The 17,865-nt window shown below is 39.4% G+C and overlaps 1 pseudogene; it reads right to left on the bottom strand.

The window, feature by feature from the left end:
- Positions 1-385: 385 nt before the first annotated feature.
- Positions 386-496, bottom strand: LOC125473273 (annotated as a pseudogene).
- Between the last annotated feature and the right edge of the window lie 17,369 nt (positions 497-17,865).

Genomic DNA, 17,865 nt, shown 5'->3' on the forward strand with positions numbered 1-17,865 from the left:
GAGAAGAAGAGATGGCGGGCAACCAAGATGAACTTCGAGCTTTGGAGGACTTTGCTCAACCAATCATACCAAATTCACCTTCATGCATCTTGCTGCCCACAGAAGCTAGAAACTATGATCTTAAATCTTCACATTTCCATATGTTTCCCTCATTTTATGGCTTACCTAATGAAGACCCTTTAGCTCATATTAAAGAGTTTTACAATGTTGTGAGTGGTTTACCTTTGCAGGGAGTAAGTGAAGCAAATTTGAGGATGAGAGTGTTTCCTTACACCTTGAAAGATAGGGCCAAGAGTTGGTTGATGACTCTAACACCAGGTTCCCTCACCACATGGGATGCCGTGGCTAAGAAGTTCTTGGAGAAGTTTTTTTCCACTCAAAAGACAGCCACATTAAGGGGACAAATCTTCAACTTCAAACAAGATGATGGAGAACCTTTCAATGAGTGTTGGGAGCGTTTTAAAGGCCTCTTGCTGCAATGTCCACACCATGGGTTACCTTTTCACTTACAAATGCAAATTTTCTATGATGGACTAACCCAAACATGTCAATCAACTGTTGATAATGCAGCAGGTGGAGCATTGAAGAAAAAGAATGCGCAAGAGTCATATAACATTTATGAGATGTTGGGGTCTAATGCTCAACACAAAGATTTAAGGGGTAAGAAAGTTGGACTCTATGAAACAAGTTCTAATCATGAGCTTTTGTTGCAGGTAGCTAACCTAGAAAGGAAGATTGAATCCGTGCTCAACATGGTGCCAAAAGCAAATGAAGTGTGTGCCATTTGCAACATACCAAGCCATCCTACTCACCAATGTCCATCTAGGGAGGCTTACCCCGAGTATGTTCAAGAGCAAGTGAACCTCATGAATTCTTACAATCAAAGGCCAAGGAATGATGTGTATTCCAATACATATAACTCAAGTTGGAGAGATCATCCCAACCTTTCATGGAAGAACAACAATCAATTCCAAAATTTCCAACCAAAACCTGCCACTACCCTTGAGGATACGGTTAAATTGTTAGCCCAAAACACCTTGCAATTCCAACATTCCACCAATAGCACTCTCCAACAACATTCAGCAGCTCTAACCAAAATGGAGACATAATTGGGGCAGATTGCAGATGCCTTGAACCAAAGAGAGGTTGGAAAGTTTCCAAGCCAACCCGTGATACTCCAAAGGAACCAAGAGCAAGCCAAAGCAATCACTACACTTAGAAGTGGTAAGGTTATTGATAATAGAGTTGGCAAGGAAGTTACTAATGAATATGATCATGTGAATGCAGGTGTTACTCAAGGAGAAAATGAGAAACCAAATGAGGAACCAAGCCATGCTACTTCCTCACTTGAAGCACCAAATCTTCACAAGGCCGAGAAACCTTACACTCCACCAATACCATTCCCTGGAAGACTTGCCAAGAGCAAGCAGGATAAGTCATTCAAGGAAATTTTTGATATACTAAGCAAAGTGAATGTTAACTTACCTTTGCTTGATGTCATTAGGAACATGCCAACATATGGGAAGTTCTTCAAGGAGTTAAACAGCTACAAAAGGAAGTATGGACCACATGAGAAGGTAGTGGTGTCTGAGAATGTGAGTGCAGTTTTGCAAAGAAAACTTCCACCAAAGCTCAAGGATCCAGGAAGTTTCTCTATCAACATCACCATAGGGGATAAGAAAGTAGAGAAGGAGATGCTTGATTTGGGTGCTAGCATCAACTTAATGCCCTATTCCGTGTACTTTCAACTAGGTTTGGGAGATTTGAAAGCCACCACCATTTCATTACAACTTGCAGACAGATCCGTGAAATATCCAAGAGGTATAGTAGAAGATATTCTAGTTCAAGTTGATAAACTAATCTTGCCTGCAGATTTTGTAGTGTTGGACATGGAAGAAGCTCCTATACATGACCGAGAGTTGCCTATATTGCTTGGGAGACCTTTCATGGCCACGGTCAAGACCATCATTGATGTGCAAAATGGACTCCTCACTATGACAGTGTTAGGAGAGACAGTTCAATTCAAAGTGTTTGAATCTCTTTCTCATCCTTCTTCATCTCTTGATTGTCATGCCATTGATGTGCTTGATTCACTTGTATTCTCTAAGTTCTTGCAGGCACAATCGAATGAACCATTACAAATTGTTTTGAGTCAATCTCAAGATGAGTTTGATGAGGAAGATGCACTCATGGAAGAAGTAGCTGCCTTGGAAGCATTAGCATTGTATCCTTTGAATGTTTCACCTCTTTTAGAGCCTTTAGAATCATCAATGTCACATTTAACTCCTTCCACTGTTAAGGCACCAAAACTTGAACTTAAACCACTTCCACCACATCTAAAATATGCATATCTAGCTGAATTTGAAACTCTTCCAATTATCATAGCTTCTGATCTCACCCCAAATGAAGAAGATAAACTAATTAGGGTGTTAAAAGAGTTCAAATCAGTTTTTGGTTGGTCTATTGCAGATATCAAGGGAATAAGCCCTACCATGTGCATGCATAGGATTCTTTTGGAGGAAGGAGCAAAGTCAACCCGTGAACCACAAAGAAGGCTCAATCCACATATGAAGGAAGTTGTTAGGAATGAGGTGTTGAAATTGTTAGATGTGGGGATCATATATCCCATTTCTGATAGCAAATGGGTGAGTGCTATTCAAGTGGTACCTAAGAAGGTGGGAATCACAGTGATGAAGAATGAAAACAATGAGCTTGTGCCCACAAAGCCCACGGCTAGTTGGCGTGTTTGCACCGATTACAGGAAGTTGAATTCTAGCACTAGAAAAGATTACTTTCCTATGCCTTTCATAGATCAAATGCTTGAGAGATTGGCAGGTTACTCACACTATTGTTTTCTTGATGGTTACTCAGGTTACAATCAAATTGCAATTGCTCCGGAGGATCAAGAGAAAACAACTTTTACTTGCCCATTTGGCCCATTTGCATATAGGAGAATGCCTTTTGGACTTTGCAATGCTCCAACAACATTCCAAAGATGCATGTTGGCCATCTTTTCTGACATGGTAGAAAGATTCATTGAGGTATTTATGGATGACTTCTCAGTGTTTGGTTCCTCTTTTGATGAATGTCTTAACCATCTCTCTTTAGTACTTCAAAGATGTCAGGAAACAAATTTGGTTCTCAATTGGGAAAAGTGCCAATTTATGGTGAAACAAGGAATTGTGTTGGGACATGTAATCTCTAGCAAAGGAATGGAGGTGGACAAAGCCAAAATTGACGTCATCACCAATATGGTAGCCCCCACCACTGTGAAGGGAGTAAGAAGTTATTTGGGCCATGCGGGTTTTTATCGTCGTTTCATTAAGAACTTTTCAATGATCACTCGTCCATTATGCATTCTGTTAGCTAAAGATGTTGTATTTCATTTTGATAAGGCTTGTATGGATGCATTCAATACTTTGAAATATGAACTAACCTCGGCCCCTATTATTATGGCACCAGATTGGTCTTTACCTTTTGAATTAATGTGTGATGCCTCTGACTATGCTATTGGTGCAGTTTTAGGGCAAAGGGTGAACAAGCTTCCACATGTGATCTACTATGCAAGCCGGACTCTGCATGATGCTCAACTTAACTATTCCACAACTGAAAAGGAGTTGCTTGCTGTTGTTTTTGCCTTAGAAAAGTTTAGATCATATCTTGTGGGATCTAAAGTGATTGTGTTTTCTGATCATGCAGCCCTTAGGTACTTGATGACAAAGAAGGATGCTAAACCACGCTTAATTAGATGGATACTCTTACTACAAGAGTTTGACTTGGAAATTCGAGATAAGAAGGGAAGTGATAATGTTGTGGCTGACCATTTGTCAAGGCTTAACGAAGACCATGGAGTTGGACAACCTTTGCCTCTAAATGAATCATTTCCAGATGAACAACTCCTTGTCATTCAAGAAAAAGAACCATGGTATGCGGATTTTGTTAATTATCTTGCTTGTGGTATAATTAGAAATGACCTTTCTTTTCAGGAAAGAAAGAAGTTCATTGCCATGGTAAAGCACTACGTTTGGGACGAACCATATTTGTTTAAATATTGCCCTGATCAAATCATTAGGAGATGTGTCCCAGAGAGTGAGCAACAAAGCATTCTAACATTTAGCCATACATTGGCATGTGGAGGACATTTTGGTGCCAAAAAGACATCTCTAAAGGTTTTACAATCTGGTTTCTTTTGGCCTACTTTATTCAAAGATGCTTTTGATTTTTGTTCTAAGTGTGATAGGTGCCAGAAAATGGGGAACATTAGCCGAAGAAATGAAATGCCATTGAACAACATTTTGGTGGTGGAGCTCTTTGATGTTTGGGGAATCGATTTTATGGGACGATTTCCATCCTCTTTTGGCTACTTATACATATTAGTGGCAGTGGATTACGTATCCAAATGGGTTGAAGCCATTGCTACAAGAACTAATGATCATAAGGTTGTGTTGAATTTTCTTAAAGATGTGATTTTTTGTAGGTTTGGAACTCCAAGAGCTATTATTAGTGATGGTGGCAGCCATTTCTGCAACAAACCCTTTGAATCCTTGATGAAGAAGTACAACATCGACCACAAAGTGGCAACCCCGTACCATCCTCAAACCTCAGGACAAGTGGAGATTAGCAATAGGGAGATCAAGAACATTTTGATGAAGACTGTGAGCCCTACAAGGAAGGATTGGTCATTGAGGTTGAATGATGCACTATGGGCATATAGAACAGCATATAAGACCCCCATTGGCATGAGTCCTTATCGCCTTGTGTTTGGGAAAGCTTGTCATTTGCCAATGGAGCTTGAACACCGTGCATATTGGGCCATCAAGAAGTTCAACTTTGATTACAAGGATGCTGGAATAGCAAGGAAGCTCCAACTTAATGAGTTGGAAGAACTTAGAAATGAGGCATATGAGAATGCCAAAATCTACAAGGAACGGACTAAGCTCTATCATGACAAGGCCATCCTAAGGAAGGAGTTTCACCAAGGTATGAAAGTACTTTTGTATGACTCACGTTTGAGACTTTTTCCAGGTAAATTGAAGTCTAGGTGGGTGGGACCATTCAAAGTGTTACAAACATTTCCCCACGGAGCTGTAGAGATAGAGAACATGAAGAATGGCACCTCTTTTAAAGTCAATGGGCAACGATTGAAACCATATTTGGAGAAAGTAGAGGAAGAGCAAGTGTATCAAGTCGTAGATGTCCTTGAATTTGCAACATCATGAACAAGCTACCATGTCTTGCCTAGACATTAAATAAAGCGCTTGCTAGGAGGCAACCTAGTGTGGTTTGTGTTCTTTCTTTATGTTGTGTTTATTTTGTTACCATTCCATATTCTTTGCCTACTTGCATTGCATACAATTTTAAACATCGAGGACAATGTTTAGGTTAGGTTTGGGGGTATTTGTGGGATGGAAGGTTTGTTTTTGGGTTGTTTGTTTTTGTGTTTTTGCTTGGTTAAGTGTGTTTTTGTTTGGTTAAGTGTGTTTTTGTTTGGTTAAGTGTGTTTTTGCTTGCTAATATGAATGTATATGAGGGCTATGTTTGAAAACAAATGATTGGGTTGCTATGAAAAAGTGTTGCATCTTGTTGTCATGTATAAAGCTTTAACTCTTGAAATTATGATCATGGAGGTACCATACTCAAATTTTGGAAGAAGAATAGTGGAGACTACCCTAGTGAGTTATTTTGAGCCTAATTGCTTCTTTGAGAGGGTTTAAAGTGTTTCTAGTCCTATCTTTTTCTTTCAATTTCACTTTAAATGATCTCATTACTTCTATTTTGTTTGGATACTAAGAATTACTCTCCTTTGCAGATACCATGTGCTTAGTATCATTCATGAATGAACTCAATGAGATGATGTTAGGCTATGCATGTTTTAACTACTAAAAGGCTTAAATCCTACCCATTTGTGTGCTCCATTCACCCTTGTTGCAGCCAAACACTTTAGCCTAATTCTTTCATCACCCACACCATAATCTACCCATTCTAGCCCATTACAAGCCATACCTTCTAGTTTGGGGAATACCAATGTGATGAAGACTAAGGATAGATTGAGTTATAGAACAAGATTGTGGCGTGTACCGAGGGCACCTATGTTAAGTTGTGTCCAAAAATAAAGTTTTTTAAAAAAAAAAAAAAAAAGGAAGAGAATTAAAGTGGATACAAGTCCCAAATCTCCGCATTATAAGGCATAGGGCCTGGACGCCAAAAACAAAAGAAGACAAATGCCAGTGAAGAGCATGATCCTCAAAGACACCTTGGTATACCCCAAGCTCTAGTATTTCATATCACTTCTTTCGTAACCTATACCCTAAGCCTTGCATTACAATCTTGAGAAAGACCTAGCTGATCATTGAGGAGGTATTCATGGGTGATGGTAAGTGTGTGTGTTATCTATATTCTTAGCATTTGATTCATTTCATGAGATCTACTCAGAAACTGTGCTTCCGTTTCAGATTTCATATGTGAGAATTTTGATTCCCTTTACATAATTTCACTCATATATGTTGTTGAGAGACTAAACCTTAAGATCTGAGTGAGAACTTGAGTGGAAGCTGTGAGGAGTAGAGTTGAGGTGAATTCTATCTTAAGCATTTGGGTATGGTGACTTTGAAGTTGTAAGATATAGAGAAATATCTTTATACGTTACAATTGATACGATTCTTTGAAGTGGCAGACTTTTGAGTTGAATGTATGACAAAATCTTCATTGGTTCTTATTAGTTTGTTTAAAGCATGTATTACCCAAATTGTTTGCAGTGTTTGTAGATGTTTGTGGGTGTCATCACTGTAAACCCTCAGGAGACACAACTCCTCCAACTAGGGACACCTAGGGGTTCAAAGGCTTGTTGCACATGCTCAGTGCAATCGTTTGGCCAACGAAAGTGGTTTAGTTAGATGTTTGTGTTTTGTGTGCTTTAGTTTTAAGTTTGCTCGAGGACTAGCAAAAAACCAGGTTTGGGGGTATTTGATAAGTCCCATTTTGCATGCATTTATATCTTCCTTATTTGGCGTCTTTGTGATTGTTTTGGATTAAACTAGTTGCATTTTACATTATTTGGTGTTAGTGTGCAGCCAAGTGTGTACTTGGATCAATGAGAAGGCAAATGAAGTAAAAACATTCCTTTTGGTAGCTGAGCATTATTCCAAACGTGGAGAGGATTCTAGGGAGTTAAATTGAAGTCCAAATGAAGAATCTAGGAAATAATTGGCTGCTGGAATTTCAAGAAAAGATGTGAAGTGTTAAGAGATGCAATTCGGCCATATTGGGTGATTCTAAACAAGGCAAAAACATTGAAGTCAGATTATGCACTTCTAATACCAAAACATGCATTCACATGCATGATTCACAATCTGACCGTGCATTCCATTATCTTTCTCCACTTCATCTTTGCAGAAATCCACATGCATCTCAATTAAATAAACCCCATGCTTGCACATTTCCCTTTTGCCATGCACCCATTATTCCAGAAAACCACTCATCCCATCACTCCATGCCATTCCAGCGGCCCCTTTGTCCATGCCGTGTGCTTTCTTCCCCTTTCCAGATTTGTACAAACAATTCCAGGTTGTCCAATTCACCTTTGCAGATGTCCACTCCCTTGTTGCAGACATTGCACATGTATCTTTGATTAAATAAACCACATACATGCAGATCTTGTCCATGCCGTGCATTCCCATGTCATCCCATCATTTTATGCACTTCTAGCACCAAATCAGATTCCTCACACCTTGTGCCGTGCATTCCACTACTTGTCCAGCCCCCTTTTGCACCAAAAACATCCACTTCCATTACTTAATCCACTCAGCCACATTTTCACCAACAAACACAACCATGCCGTGCACTTTCATACTCCTTTCCAGCCTGTACAACCACTTCCAGATTGACCACTCACTTGTTGCAGCAAGTGCACATGCAGCTCAATTAAACAAACAACATTCATGCATATTACTCTAATGCCGAGCATCCACCACACCAGAAAAATCTACTCATTCCATCACCTTCCAGCTACAAAAACAACTCATCCTTGCACTCACAGATCCACTCTTCAAAAGGCAGCCGCATGTGCTCCCATAAATTGGATATAAAACTTTGCAAACGGGTGGTTTTCAAGTCTTATTCATTCAGTCCATTATTCACGCATAGCCACTCCAATTTCACTTCATTTTCTGTCCATTTCTGTCCCATTGGCAGAAATCATCCAACCATAGCCATTCTACCCTCATTCACATCACACTTGGAGAACCAACACCGAAGGCACTCTTCAAGGAATTCAACATCAGTTTTGCTTCAAGGGTTTCTTCTTATTAATTCTATGTTCATTCATGTTTTATATTTTTATGCTAAATCTTTTGTAAACATGAAGTGTAACTAATCTCTCCTCTAGGGATTCGATGTAGCCTTGCAAAGTTTGCCATGTAATTAAGTTAGAATGCTCAGTTTGTCCATCTATTTCTTGTTTCATTCTCTGATTTAATTGTGACTTTGTGAGTTGATTATAATGTTTGATCACCATTTGAATTAACCACAGGTTGTTTAGCCAAGATTAGAGCACACATCATGCATAATCTTGGTAGATATGTGAATGGATGAAGGGAATACTTTGCAAACAACCTGCCAAGTGTTACCTTTGGTTTTATGAAAGTTTCTTGTGCGTAACACCTTCTTGATTAGGAACCAACGTTGCACATCACAACTAGGTTCATGATTAGGAACATGTGATCAAATCCACACATCATATGGTTGATCATATCTAAGTGAAACAAACTCAAGAAATTGGTAGATGGCTGAGTATAAACTAACTTAACAAACATGGACTTAGTTGAGCAATGGTGAAACCGAATCCCTAGCTTCATTTCCATTGGAACTATCTAATTGTATTAGTTGTTGATTCATTTATTTGTGTTTACTTCATTTTCTTATGCTTTCAAGTTACAACAACAAATCTGCCTAAGTTGATTAGTTTGATTCATTTCGTAGAGTTCTTGCAAAACAAGTAATTGCATAGGTCCAATTAGTCCCTGTGGATTCGACACCCTTGCTTGTGCCATTGTACTTGAAGGAAAATTTGTGAAAAAACATGTTCATTTAAGCAACATCAATAGCATGCAATTAACAATTAAAGGCGGAATCATGCTTGTATGCACTTAAAACAAAACATTTACCCATGAAATTCAAAGCCTAGTAGATAGGTGAACCAAGACTCAACTCAAAACAAAGTGAGTTGAGAAATCAATACCTTTGTAGATTCCTCTTTGCATAAGCAAAGGCTAATCACCCAAAGAGAGGGCCTTCATTCCTTGCATCTTGGATCCATGGATTTGGATGGATGAAAAGGTTTCTCCAAGTTCCCAAAATTGAGAACCTCTAAGTCTCCACACCAAGGTATATTGTAGAAGAAATGAGTGACCTAGAGGAAGTAAGATTGCTAGCTATTCCCCTCTAGATTGGCCAAAATTTTAGAGAGAAAGGAGAGCTTGTGTTCTCATCCTTTCCCCAAAAATCACCCTTTGTAAATTTTAGGCTATAAAGTCCTTTATATAGTCCCTTCAAATAAGTGACCTAATGGACCAAAAGCCCTATTCTTTTACACATGGCTAGCCTATAGGTTTATTGGGCTTTCAAGCCCTTTGTTTTATTCAACTTGTCATACAACTTGAGTTAATGGGCTTGACATTCAAATCCCATTGGGCCTTGCGGTCCAAAACTAACCCGAGGTCTTTAACGAACTTATTCGTTTGATTAATTAACATATTAATTAATCCTTGCCATAAATAATTAAACCATTTAATTATTCTTACTCATCTCCGTTGAATCTTCAAACTCTACCTTACACGGTGTACGATCCATTAGGTTCCTTTTAGCGAGGCAGTGGGCGATTCAAACTCTTTCAAATCGATTGTGAATTGAAACTTACTTTCAATTCTCCCGTTAGTGATAATACACTTTTAGGGCTTCCACAAACCATGAGTGACACCTAGCAGCATATCATGGTTACCCAAGCTAATCAGAAGAGGTGGAGAACCTATTCAGTTTAGGATTACAAATGCAATACGGTCTTTCTCTAATACAATACTCTTGACCACATTGTTTGGTTTGATAGTTTATTCATGTCTACTATCCAATGTGAATCTTGTACTTATATGATTACCTTGAATGTGATCTGGAACGCATTCCAACATCTCATTCATACTCTGGCCAGAGATTCTAAATCATATCATAGAGTATTCTCCCTCAAACAGTTTGAAGGTTAGAGATCCCTTGTTGCGCATTCACTTGCCTCCATGGCTAAGTGGCTTAACCCCAACGATGCCGTGGACACCCTGATAGAGTGACGTTGACATAATCAAAGATTAAGGACCTAACCACAAGACAACTGTGATGCCTCAGGTCAAAAGACTAATTTGCATTATCCCAACCATGAGTTCTCATGTGACATGAATATGAGAACTCTTCGTTGATCGTGTTCAGTGAACTCATTCTCTATTGAGCACCTACGTACTTGTCTTGATGTCACACACACCAATGACTCGAGACTAGTCACTCTCCCTGAGAGAAGACATAGCACGTACTGATCTTAACGGACTGTCAATGCCCAATTGACAATCCTATGATCAGGAACGTTTAGGATGTGTCAACGAAAGAATGGTCTCATGAATCTAACTTCTTTAGATCGCATTCTTCCAATCACATATTCCTTGGACTTATCGTTTAAGCATATAACATTTATATTAGACGGCTCAAACAATAATCTTTACCCTTTACATTTAAACTACATTAGTTTGAAATGAACTACATTAGTTTGAAATGTCCGTAAAGTATCATCATATGATTGGTTTTAGGGCACATTTCCAACAGTACTAAACATATTCTAGCATTAGGAAGGAAATAACTCAACAGTAGACACTGCACAAGGGTTACACTTTCCTGAATAAAACTCTTTGTGAGCAACTCCCCTACTTGTCGTCTCAACTCGTCATGTTCAATAAGGTTCATCTGGTATTGTGGTTTGTTTGGAATGCTTGATCTAGGTGCCAAGTGAATTTTGTGCTTAATGATTCACAGTAGAGGCTAACCATCTGGAATATCTTCTGAAAGCATGTATGCAAATTCCTCTAACAATGGTTTAGCCAATTATGGAATTGGACTATCAATCTGCCCTTTCTCTTTAGCAACCAACACATAGACCACGTCACTTTATTTCATTTCAGTTAAGAATTGATGATAGTACGGAGATTAGAACTCCCCATGAGATGGTTTAGGCCCAAACTCCTTAGAGAAGCAAGCACAATACGCTCATTATCCCAGTGTAGGTGTTTCTCCGCCAATCATGGGAAATATTTCAATCATGTTGAAATGGTCTTCCCAAAAGAAGATGCCAAATATCCATGTTAATTGCATCACACCCAACATTGTCTCTATACTTGTTAGCAATAGAGAAATGGACCAGACATTGTTTGGAAACCTTAACCTTATTGCCACGTTTAAGCCAAAAGAGCTTGCAAACCCTATCTCCAATTGTGCAGGTTCAACAAAAAATGTTGTTACGCAACCAATGATCATCCTCATTATGCAGAGTAAACCACATTCTTTTAACAACCAGAGCCTCCCTTGGTCCGTATATAATATCTCGACAAGGTTGTCTTTTTCATCACAGTCATAAATTGCTTATTGTGAGAAATCATAAATCATTTCTATCTTCACTTTCAGCAAATATATTTTTTACCTGGACGATCAAATTTTCAACATTTGCTGGATATGACTAAGTTCACCACACTTATGACACTTCCCACTAAAAGTATGAACATTCTAGGCATTTGAACTTCCACTAGAAGTGACTTTTAGGGCAATACGTGCTTGATAATAGTCTTAGAGGCCACTGTAGGGCTGCTATTGTAGAGACCTATGAAGAAATACTGCGTCAATTGCTTTATGTCTCAATCTGGCAAGCATTTTGATGTGCTTCAGATACACCATAAGGATCATATAGAATCAGAGTCTTTTGAAAAATTTGGCTCAATCCTTGTAACACTTGGAAAAAAAATAATATATATATATATAATAGGAGTAAGATTATTTAGTTTAAAAAAAAAAAAAAAAAAAAAAAAAAAGGAACACAATAACTTCATCAATGGAAGACAACTACAAATCTCAAAAGCTTCACTCACTCTTGATCAAGATAGTGTGAAGCAAAACCAATTTATGGTGCCAACAAAAGCTTCAACAAATGAAGGGCAACTACAAATGTCAAAAGCCTCACACACTCTTGATCTCTTGATTAAGATAGTGTGAAGCAAAACCAAGTTATGGTGACCAACACAAAGCTTCACTTACAAAGGTTCAACCACAAAGCTTCACCTACAAAGCTTCAACTCTCAACCACAAAGCTTCACCTACAAAGCTTCAACTCTCAACCACAAAGCTTCACCACAAAGCTTCACCTACAAAGCTTCAACTCTTAGCCACAAAGCTTCACCTATAAAGGTTCAACCACAAAACTTCACCTACAAAGCTTCAACTCTCAACCACAAAGCTTCAAATACAAGGTTTCAACCACAAAGCTTCACCTACAAAGCTTCAACTACAAAGCTTCAACCACAAAGCTTCACCTACAAAGCTTCACCAAATGGAGACCAACTACAAATGTCAAAAGCTTCACACACTCTTGATCAAGATAGTGTGAAGCTAAATCAAGTTTGGTGTCCTAAAATAGCTTCAACCATTCAAGCTATATACCCAAACGAAAACCCACAACCAATACACCTTACCTATTTTCTTATGTATGTTTCCAAACATATTATAATAGAGTAAATAACAAGTCAAAGTTTCACATTTAATGGTGAACAAAAGTACAAGAAATCCACCTGTAATGAAGGTGCTACAAAAACTGGAATCTCCCCCAAACTAGAAATCCAACCCAAGCAGCCTTTCTCTCTCTCTCCCTCTTTCGTCCCCTGTTATCTATCAAATTTCTACAACTTTTTCTCTTCTTCAATGGATCTGAATTTTGGATATCTTATAGTCCTTGAGTAGATGAACAACTTTCAAGAAGGAACTGTTTCCGTTTAGGCGACGGAAGTTAGAGTATTGAAGCTCCAAACATGATGGTTGGATTTCTGCAGACTTCAAAGCTGCCATAGTGTTTCGAAGATCTGGAAATATTTAACCGTTAGCTTGTTCTGAATTTTTGTTATGTTATAGAAGAAACGATGATAAACAACTTCGATGAAGAAAGTATGTTGATCTGAACAAGAGAAAATGGAGTTTCGAAGCCCACAACTGGTCTGACGGGTTGACAAAAAAAAAAAAAAATGAACAGTCACTTATCATACCTGAATTTCTGGAGTTGTACGAGTTAAGGAACAACTTTCATGAAGACAACTTTGCGATTCGAACTACAGAAGATGGTGTTATATTGAAAATCTACCTCTCCCTCTATGTCGACTCCCTCCTTGACTTCCCCAGCTCCAACACCGCGTCAGAGCAAGTCCTCATCCACATTTCCTTTAACATGACTCTGCAGCAATCAGGTTGTTAGTGGAAATGAAAAGCAATTCCAGCAAAGAAGGGAAAAGCAAGGCAAAAGAAAAGCTAAAAGTAGGAAAAAGTAACAGAAAATACAAAAAAAAAGTGAACAGTGAAATAATGAGAAAAAGCAAGGGAAATGGGGAAGAAAACACAGGCAAAAAGATGAGACCTTGGGTCTTATTTTTTTTAGGAAGGTGTGACACAAAAACAAAGCTTCGTTACTTTGATAACATGGCCACTACTAAGACACATCCCTCTTCAACTATCCTCGCCCGGAGACTTGGGGGACTCCTACCATATACCACTACACCTTGGTACTTGAAAGTTTCGCGACTACTCAGTGACTTGGATTTTTCAAGTCCCCAACCGAGAAGTTTTCCTCACTCGGGAAATTAAGGGAGCACTACTTTAACCTACAGGGTCCACCCATGAAGTTTTAACATGCAAACTTCAACAAAATAAAAAATTCAAAGAACTCAGTGAAGGATGCCTTAGTGTATTTAACACAACACATTGAATGAAGTAAAGCTTATTTATTGATATCTTCAATAAATTACAAATACATGCATACACATGAATCAAAACAAACAAACAGGAGGACGCTTTCACGCAGGTTGCTCAGGAGAAGTCTCAACACTTGGCAAAGCCCCAGAAATAGGAGGCACTGGAGGGTGATTATTTGCAGTCTCAGTACTAGGCAGAACCCCAGAAAGAGGAGGCACCGGAGGTTGATCATTTGGAGCTTCAGTATGTGGTACAGCCCCAGAGGACGAAAGTAGTAAATGGTTTTCGAACAAACTCACAAACCTCTGATGATCATTTAAAATCTGACCCTCAAATTCCTGTAACTAGTCAAGCTTTCTCTTCATGGTTGTAGCATAGCTATGTGCGAGCATGTGCAACTGTTTATCTCGTGCTTAAGCCCTCTGATCTCCTGTTTGTGACTTATCACTTCAGCCGCCAACGATTCAACTTGGTGGGTTCGAGCAAATAGGCGTTGGGCCATATTAGACACAGAACCTGTACACTGAACACTAAAAGCCAGAGAATCCTTAACAGCCAACTCATCGGACCGTTTGGAAAGTAGTATGTTGTCTTTGGGAGTGAGAAGATTCTTGGCCACCACCGCAGCGGTCATATCATTCTTCATCACAGAGTCCCCAATAGTAAGGAGACCAGTAAGAGATAAGAAGGATGGACGCCATATGTTATCCTGAGGAGACATGGCTACCTTTTCCACAGCATTCAAGTCCAAACGATGGTCGGACGGTCCAAACATTCTCAGAAAAGATGAAGAAAAATAGAAGGTACAGTAAGTCTCAGAAGTACGAAAATAAGGGAAAAATTCCTACAAGCAGTAACTCTTTGAACGTACTTCTTGAATGCAATTAGTGCCCCTATAAAAGAAAGGGCAACAATGTCGTTTGTTCAAAAATCAGAGAGGCACCACTCTCCGAATTTCGAGAAGCAGATTTCCCTGAGTAAGATTTATTAGCAATCCCCACACGCGACATCAGTTCCTTGGAAACCAAGGATAACTTTGCCAAAGAACTCTGACAAAGTTAAGATGCATAAATTTTGAAAGTCTAGCTACCCTTCTATTACCCACAAGGGTAAAGGAACAACACCACTGCTTGATAATTGGAAAATCCTTATGTCTGTCAACCTCCGTGCTCTGTGGCAAAGCAGACTTGCAAAAATGCCTAACCTTTTTTCACATCCAAGAAAGCACTCCCAACAAAATTGCTTGCTCAGAAATCGAAGAGACACCGCTCTCCGAATATCGAAGAACTAGATCCCCAACAAGATTGCCTGCTCAGAAATCGAAGAGGCACCGCTCCCCGAACTTCACGAGCCAGATTTCCTTGGATAAAGTTTGTCCATAATCCTCACACGCAACATCAGCTTTCTGGATACCACATACCACTTTTTCAAAGTGCTCTGACAAAGTTAAAACACGTGAATCTTGCAGCGGCCACTACGTTGCTCTGACTAAGAAGGGTAAAGGAACAACATTACTACTCGCTGTTGGGACAATTCCTATATATATCGATGTCTATCCTCCACAGCCAAACAAACCTGCCAAAAAAAATGCTCAACCCTTCCTCACATTCGAAAGGGCACTCTCAATCTAGCCTTTAGAAATACTCCGTTTTCTTCTCCCTCGATAATACCCCTGCCAACCAGCCACATCAGAGCAAAAATATCTCATATCATCAGGGTTGAAAGAAAGAGTATCCCATATCATGCTTTTTCCCTGCCTTTTCCTTTGTCATTGCTCTTACTTGCAGGACAAGGAGAAAGAATGCAATCAGTCGGAACCTGACATCAAACGTCCGATCTAGAACTGATTGCCCAGAACCTTTGCCTGGTTGCTTGCCTAGCATTGCTCTCGAGTACTCATCCTCAATTGTTGTCAAGGTCACGAATTCCTTCGGCAAATACCTTAAAATAGTTGGTACGATATTGGCTCTTTACACTGAAGCTGCCAAGCATGGATGAGTCACTGAGAAGTAGTGCTCTGAAGGACCATTTAAATGCAAAGGTTGCGCACCATTTCTGCTATACAAAAGATTGAAGCAAAAGGTTCAACGACGAGCTAGAATAGATCACTACAGCACAACGCCCTTCCTGTGGAACCGCACAATCCAGGCAGAGGAGTCTAAGTCAAATCCAAGCTCGGCATCATTGCTCTAATTGAAGAGATCGAGAAGCTTTAACAGCCTTTTGCTAGCACCGTCGTCGAAGAACAAAGCCTCGCCATACCACATCCACTACTTTGTCAAACAGCAAAAGTATCCTATATCATCAAGATCGAACATACTCTAGATTTGACGGACTTGTTCAAGAATACTCCTTTGGAGGAAACCAGAAAACCTTCTAGCCCAGTTCAAGAATACACCTGTGGAAAGCCAAGTACAACAAAGCACGCGTCGATTCGTCCATTTTCTTCAAAAACAAGAGTACCTCATATCATCTCTTCTCCCTATTTCTTCTCTTTATCCTTGTTGCTGAATGAGAGACAAGGAGAATGAGCATAATCAGCCAGAACCCAAGATCAACCTACCGATCTGAGACTGATTGCTTGGAACTCTGATTGCTTACCTTGTCTGTCACCTTCTTCGGTAGATCTCCTAGCTCAGAAACTTGGGCGACTCCTACTATATGGTTTGTATCGCACTTAACCAAACCCGAAACTACAAGTAAGCTTCAAAGGAAAATGATACATTACGTTATGCGTCAATGCCAACGAAAGATACCACTCTTGGATGAAGGAAAAATACTTCCATGAGAAGATGCCACATCTACTTACAGGACAGAGAAGGCAAGTGAAGGCGACACCACACTTCGATACTTGGAAGTTTCATGATTAGTCAATAGCTTGGATCTTGCAAGTCCCTAACCGAGGAGCTTCCTTCACTCGGGAACTTAGGCGAGCACTGTTTGTACCATACTTGACTAATCCTGAAACTACTGAGCACCGGTTAACAGTATACCGTCAAGGACCCACAAGACTTCTCCTCCAACCAGGAGGCCAATCACAACGCGACATGTGTCAATATCAGAGGCCAATCACAGCGCAACACGTGTCGATATTAGAGGCCAATCACAACACGACACATGTCAATGTCAGAACAAAGCTAGAAACTCTCTTCTATAAAAGGGGATCATTCTCCCACAATAAACCCTAATATCATTTGTACTAAACTATTCACTAGAACTCACTGAAAGAGAGCTTGAACCAATGTATTTGTGTAAACCCTTCACAACTAATGAGAACTCCTCTACTCCGTGGACGTAGCCAATCTGGGTGAACCATGTACATCTTCTGTTGTTTGCTTCCCTATCTCTATTCATTTACATACTTATCCACACTAATGACCAGAGCAATCTAGCGAAGTTCACAAACTTGACACTTTCTGTTGTACCAAAGTCCTCGCCGATTTTGTGCATCAACAGGTGTTAAACACACGGTCGTGTGTTTTTATTAATGCTGAAAACAGTCGAAATGCACTCCAAATCTAAAAACTGTGTAATTTGGACACCTAATAAGCTTTTAATATTTAGAGTATTCATTCTTATTGTCCTAGAAGCGCATCATATATGTTTTGTCTAAAATTTCAAAGGATGTTAAACGCACGGTCATTTGTTTTTATTAATGTCGAAAACAGTCCAAATGCACACTAAATAGAAAAACTACATACTTTTGACACCCTAAAAGTTTTTTATCTTTTGAGTACTCGTTCTTATGGTCCTACTAATACATTATATGTTTTTAGTTTCTTAAGTTCCATTGTGTGTCAAACGCAGTCGTTTGGTTTTATTGATGCCAAAAATAGT

Source organism: the organism of the source record quoted next, unplaced genomic scaffold, assembly GCF_019419815.1.
Source record: "Pyrus x bretschneideri cultivar Hongxiangsu unplaced genomic scaffold, Pyrus_bretschneideri_v1 Contig80, whole genome shotgun sequence".
Classification (NCBI taxonomy): domain Eukaryota; kingdom Viridiplantae; phylum Streptophyta; class Magnoliopsida; order Rosales; family Rosaceae; genus Pyrus; species Pyrus x bretschneideri.